This window comes from Ailuropoda melanoleuca, chromosome 5 (assembly GCF_002007445.2).
Source record: "Ailuropoda melanoleuca isolate Jingjing chromosome 5, ASM200744v2, whole genome shotgun sequence".
NCBI classification, from domain to species: domain Eukaryota; kingdom Metazoa; phylum Chordata; class Mammalia; order Carnivora; family Ursidae; genus Ailuropoda; species Ailuropoda melanoleuca.
This window is the reverse complement of record NC_048222.1, coordinates 10,889,382-10,896,121: the sequence shown is the minus strand read 5'-3', so window position 1 is coordinate 10,896,121 and position 6,740 is coordinate 10,889,382.

Sequence of the window (6,740 nt, the reverse complement as noted above, 5' to 3'; positions counted from 1 at the left end):
AGGAGGGGCATAGAGTCTTAAGCAGACTCTGCGCTCAGCGCGGAGCCTGATGGAGGGCTGAATCTCAGCGCCCTGAGATCATGACCTGAGCTGAAAACCAACAGTCAGACACCCAATCGACTGTGCCACCCAGGCACCCCTGAAGTAGGTAACTTTTAAGGCAACTTCTAACTCAGGCTACGAGCCCAGGTCAACCCTCTTCCAGAGGACAGTCAGAGCAGAATGCTCTTTATTTGATTGAGTGGCATTCGCAACTCTGCCCATCCCCCGCCCCTCCAGCTAGCAATTCTGTCATAAATTAATATTCTCTCCCATTAGTTTAGATTATAGCACTAATTAGATATCTGGCATATGGGTATTTATGAGCCTTCAAAGTAAGGGCCAAGAAATCCCAAGACCAAAGCATTTTTTATCAGCTTCTCCCCTCCCTGCAACCAAATTCCATATTCACAGAGGTAAAGATAAAATAAGAAATGTGTTTGGTACCCTTCATGTATGTGTATATTTCTTAAGATAACAAGCACCTTTAACTGATCTTGACAGGTAGAGGGCTGTTCATTCAGGTTATTTTTTTTTCTCATAGGTTTTATTAGGCATCTTTTTCAGATTCTAGGCTTCTCTGGATGAGTTTGTGATTTGATTGATCAGGGAACATTACCTCATTAAAAATAAATGTACAGAGAGCTTTAGAGATTGAAATTTCATGTTTTATTTGTTGAAAAGAAAGGGGTCACGTCAACTAATCAAATTCAACATCCATAAATGCAATTCCCAAGCCTCGGAAAGCAGGGTGTAAAGAAGAGATTACAAAACCAACTCATTAACAAGTCCTCAGGGAGATTCCTTGAACGTCTTGGTAAAGTTGGGTTCTACTGAATATAGACAGACCACCCAGATGGCTGCCTCACTACGCATAGAGCCCAGGTGGATCCAGTAGGATGACTGATTTTGTAATATTTTACCCTGGGAGCCAAGACAGTTTAGTTGCATTTATGTAAACATTCTATTTGTACAGTGAAAACAGGAAATGGTTGCTTCTGGGAAATCTTGACTTTCTATTATCTTCTTCAGTATCTTTTCCCCTTCAGCACAGTATTCAGTATGGAAGGGAAGGCAGGGGGTTTTGGATGAAGAACAATAAAGACAGTGAGCTTCAGACTAGTTCTATTACTTACTAAGTTTCATGACTTTAATAAGATTTTTTATAGCTTTGAGATTTAATTGTTTTTAAAATCAGAAAAATAATGGTGTCCATCAACTCGGTTTGTGTGAGAATTAAATAAAACCAGTTATCTGTGTTGTTAGTGCACAGTACAAAGAATGTACTTTGCTCTAGAAATTATTTAAGGTAACTTCTAAATAAGGCTCTATTCAACACACACACGCCCATAACCCTACATGCCACAGACGGATGCGTGTGACTTCTGCATATGAAGCATACTGCGCACTAATGTAGCATAAATTAAACACGCGGATAAAAGATGAAAGGAAAACAAAGGTGGAAACCTATAATGAAGACAGAAATGAGAATAAAAATATGAGCCGAATACAAATGTGGTTCTCATCTTTAGAGCTGCTAGCAAAAAAAAAAAGGAAATTTAATCTATAGAACACTTCAGTGTCCATAATATAAAAAGAAACAAGCTGTCCAAGATAACTACCAAACATCATTAGTTCCAAAGCCGGGAAGAAAATTTTTCCATGTGAAGAAGACAGGGTATGAGGTGATGGGCAAAATCTTTGAAGACGGTCTTACAGTAGATACAATGATGCGCTTCACAGGGCTGATTGTTATATCGATTATTTGATGGCATTGCACCAAAGTAAAATACAACCAGAAAAACAAACCAAAACATGTAGAAGTTGCTTAGAGTGTATTTCTAGATATCTTGCACCTTGATGATGTAGCTTGTTTCTCTGGGAGAATGGATGAATTGTACATGTTTCAAGCAAACTTCTTTTTCTTTTTTTAAAAAAATTTATTTGAGAAAGAGAGAGAGAGAGAGCACAAGCAGGAGGGGCAGAGGGAGAGAGAAACTCAAGCAGACTTCACGCTGAAAGTGGAGCCCAGTGCAGGGCTCAGTCCTAGGACCCTGAGATCATGACCTGAGCTGAAATCAAGAGTTGGATGCTTGACTGACTGAGCCACCCAGACGCCCCTCAAGAATCTTCTTAAACTAAACCAGACGATGTATGTCCATGAGCCTAGAAACAACAAAGAGCTGCAGAGCTACACATTCTTCTGGTACCTCTGACACTCACCAGAAATCTAGCCTGTGTCCATACTTGTGACCCGTCATGATTATAAAGCAACTCAATAGACTCACCTCTGATAAAGTTGGCTCATGAAGACTTAAAGGATTATTCTTGTTAGAAATATCTGCATTTTAATAGGCAACCCTTGAACATCCCAAACCCCTGAAGGTCCAGAGGAAGGAGTCTTTAATGGGAGTGTTTTGTTCACAATGACAGGAGGGGTGGGAGGGAGGTGTTCTTTTTTTCCGGCATTTTGTTATCTAGATAAGTGATCATAGACTCCATTACATATAAACTACTTCTCTAAGGAGAGATTCAAAGTCCAAATATAATAAACATACGTATTTTTCATTTTCAAAGTTTTAGAAACACTCTCTATTTTATAAGGCAAAAACTTTCATTGACTGCATCTTCCAAGATAACGATTGCTAGTGGAATGTTGTTACTAGTGTGTCCTTAATGATTCCAGGGTGATTTCGCCCTGGATAAATCTTACTTTGTTCCCAGTAGCAAGACCCCATTCATTTTTTTAAAAGAATTTATTTACTTATGACAGAGAGAGAGAGCAAGAGAGAGCAAGCATGAGTGGGGGGAAATGTAGAAGCAGGCTCCCCGCTGAGCCAAACACAAGGCTCCATCTCAGGCCCCGAAGATCGTGACCTGAGCTGGGCAGACGCTAAACCAACTGAGCCACCCAGGCACCCCACAATATGCCATTCATAATAAGACCTGATGGGAACAAGCTATTTTCAAATTGATTTTCCTCTCTGTACACAGCTCTTAGCGTTCATTTCATTAAAAGCTTTCTTCTAATTAAAGCTCAGTATTAAAAAAAAATTTGGTTTCAATCTTTATGCATCAGGTAGCAAAATGCTCTGGAAATCAAATAGCTTTCTGTGTCACAAAAGAAAACGAATTCTTCAGACTGTGACTGGCTTTAGAAAGAGATCGCTATCTGGAAAGCTGGCCAACACCTTCTGTGTATCAATCCATGAATGTGTGATAATCAGTCAGGAGTGGAAGCTGTCATTCTAACCAGTTTTATGAAAAAGATCACAATAAGCAAGATGACATCTTTTATGATGACCTCTGCACTCACAGTGTCTTCAGCTGACAATTACTCATCTGTCACTCTCAAAACCCTTATTAAAAAAGATACCAAGCACTTTGTTATTCTAGACTGATAGAGTCTATGTGTTCAGCTGAAATTCGTCAACATTAACAGCAGCAAAAAACATACCATAAATTGGCTCTGTATATACTTCTAGATAAAGAAGAGCTCCTTAGGGGCTGAAATACTCCTCTTTCAAGGAGTAGTATTGTTTTTAACCAATCCGTCTTTATCCATTTTACCCGGAGAAGTCATGATTCACAGAGCAGGGTGGAGGGAGGGGGCATCACTGAGTGAAAGGTTGCAAACCATTAAGAAGGCATACACATTGACTGACCAAACTCTTTCTGCCCAATTCCCTGGAGCCTTGGTGAATACAGAATGAGTCCAAGAAAGGAGTGAGGGTTTCAGTGGTCATCAAATTAACGGCCAGTTGGGAAGCTCCTGAATCCCAGATGGGAATGGGGTGTATTAATTGGGTTCCAATCAGGACATAAAAAGCACATGGTACCTCGACTAGGGAGAATTTAATATGAAGAATGATTGAGCTGTGATGGAATAACTATAAAGATCTCAAGATAACTCCAAAGGGTACCATCGTGCTAAGGAAGAGTATGCAAGGAACGACAGACTTGGGAGGGTACCCCTCCCCAAGCCTAAGGTTCAGATCTCATTGGAAAAGGTATAGTTGAAGCTTACTGGGATTTAAAAAAAAAAAAGTATCCAGGGTGCGTGAGTTGGGCAGGTGCACAACAAAGTGGGCAGGTGCACAGAGAGAGTTTGGGACACCACTGTGAACATAAACCTGGATTGCTTGGTGCCCACACTGGGAAGGCCATGGGAAGGGGGTCACAGGCCCAGTCAGAGCTGCAGTCCTTGAGAGATTGCAGATGAGCAGCTGGGGCAGAGCACCACCAGCTGTCCCCGCACACCTGCCCCATGAACAGACCCTGTAATAGGAACGAGAAAAGCCAAAAGCTGAAACCAGAACCAGGAAGAGAAACCTGCTTCCTCCTGCCGTGCCCTCTACTGACAAGGCTTATATCACGTGCAACGTAGAGGAGGAAAGCTTACTTACGGAGTCCGATCTATTCTGGTAGAGCAGGTATTAAGAGATGAATTTGGAGCAGAGGAGCAATGCATTGATAACCGGCTCATTTATGGTGATACAGAGCATCTTCCAAAAGCTGTGAGAAGGTAGGAAAGGGGGAGAAAGAGACAGCAGCAGTCCCACCCCCTCATAGGCCAAAGGATTTGGCCCTCGTGGTGATATACAAATGTTGAGGTTGGTAGAATCTGGTCTATATGGACAATGTGATAGACCATAGTGGTGGTCTCCTTGGGGAAAATCGTGCAGCCAATCTATACCTTGAACAAATCACTTACCAAAAGAATTAATTTTGTTCCTGATAGCCTAAGAGAGGTCCCGTGTATTGTCTGTGTATTGTCCTTGCCAAAAAATATCAATCAGATCAGCCAAGTCAGGGAAGAAGTCAGTTGGTTGCTGGGGACCAGGTAGAAAGATCAACAGTGGGTTGATCTTTCAGTTCACAGACAGCCGATGGAGAGTTGAGCAGGAAGCTCACCTTTGCGACAGTTAAATAGGCCCCCACACTTTGGGAGGGCTGCGAGGGAGGTGGAGGGGGGCACAGAGATGGCTCTGACAAATGGTACTAAAACAGTTGAGAATCAAGAACAGTAGCTTATCGTGCCCCCTCCCTGCCTTCCTGTTACCATGGCAACATGAGACCACTCCACTTGTAGCCCATTTGCAGACTCCCCCTGACATTTGCCTCAACCCAGTCTTGATCTGGATGGCATTGCTAGACGGGAGGGATTCGCCAGGGTGTGTGTGAGGGGGTCAGACCTGGGTCCTCCCATTTTTTAGGAACTGTGGAGCCCCTTATGTTTCTGGGTGTGGATTCAGGCTCTCAGTCTNTGAGAATCAAAAACAGTAGCTTATAGTGCCCCCTCCCTGCCTTCCTGTTACCATGGCAACATGAGACCACTCCACTTGTAGCCCATTTGCAGACTCCCCCTGACATTTGCCTCAACCCAATCTTGATCTGGATGGCATTGCTAGACGGGAGGGATTCGCCAGGGTGTGTGTGAGGGGGTCAGACCTGGGTCCTCCCATTTTTTAGGAACTGTGGAGCCCCTTATGTTTCTGGGTGTGGATTCAGGCTCTCAGTCTCCAGAGGCTGTTTCCGCTCCCCAGGAGCATTTTGAGCTGCATGTTACTGTGCCATCAAGACGTGTTCTAAATTGGAAATGCATTTTTTTTAATTAAAATAAATAGAAAAAGCACTAAAGGGGATAATAATGAGAAGAACACATGGGAACACGCAGTTGTTTAGGCAGGCTTGTGACTGACTGCCTTTGGTGGGGAGCAGAGAAACAGCTCAAAACATCTTTCATCGGTCCTAATGGGCTACAGCGAATTTGCTGAAAAACAGCACATCTCATGAGTGTGGGTCTTTTCGGTTTTACAGGCAGAAAAATTCACACCAAATTAGAAAAAAATATATGCTTGATCCCAGTGACTTAGGTTAGACCTATAAGCTACGAAGTGATGGGGAGTTGCGGTAATGATTTGTTTAACATAATCAACGTAGATAAATCATTTCAAATTACCAAATTTGTGTGTGTGTGTGTGTGTTTTACCCATATATGTATGTGTATATATATCTGCATATCTGTATCTGTGTCTCCATCCATAGATCATGCACTGTTTAGATTACCCAAAAAATTACCCGAATGGCAAAGTAAATATAATCTCAGTGAATTAAAATACTGGAGTTTGGTTTTACCAAAGGTTCCTTGCAAGGAATGGTTAACAATTTTTAAAGGAATTCATTATTCAACCATTAATAGTTACCCACAGAAGGAAGAAAGTCTTTTCGTGTGTGTGTGTGTATGTGTGTGACATTCTATAAAATGACTTTTGTGGTGACATTCTGTTGAATCACAGGCTGACCTGATGGATAACNAACAGAAGGAAGAAAGTCTTTTCATGTGTGTGTGTGTGTGTGTGTGTGTGTGACATTCTATAAAATGACTTTTGTGGTGACATTCTGTTGAATCACAGGCTGACCTGATGGATAACAGGGGTGAGTAGGAACGTGGGGGTTTTTCATAAGGGAATTGTATTTAGGAGATAATTATATTTGGAAGGCTTTTCCGTTTTCAGATTTCATTAAGCCCCCTGGGGTCTCTCAGAATTTCTTGTCTGGAATCATCAATGAGTAAGAATAGAGGGTAGTTCCCTGGAAAGGCCTATTTCTCTCCTGACACAAGCGGACAAGGGGTGAGCTGCGCTGTTGAGCCACGGAGCACGTGAGGGGCGTGGAGACTGGGCTGGAGATGTCAGGGG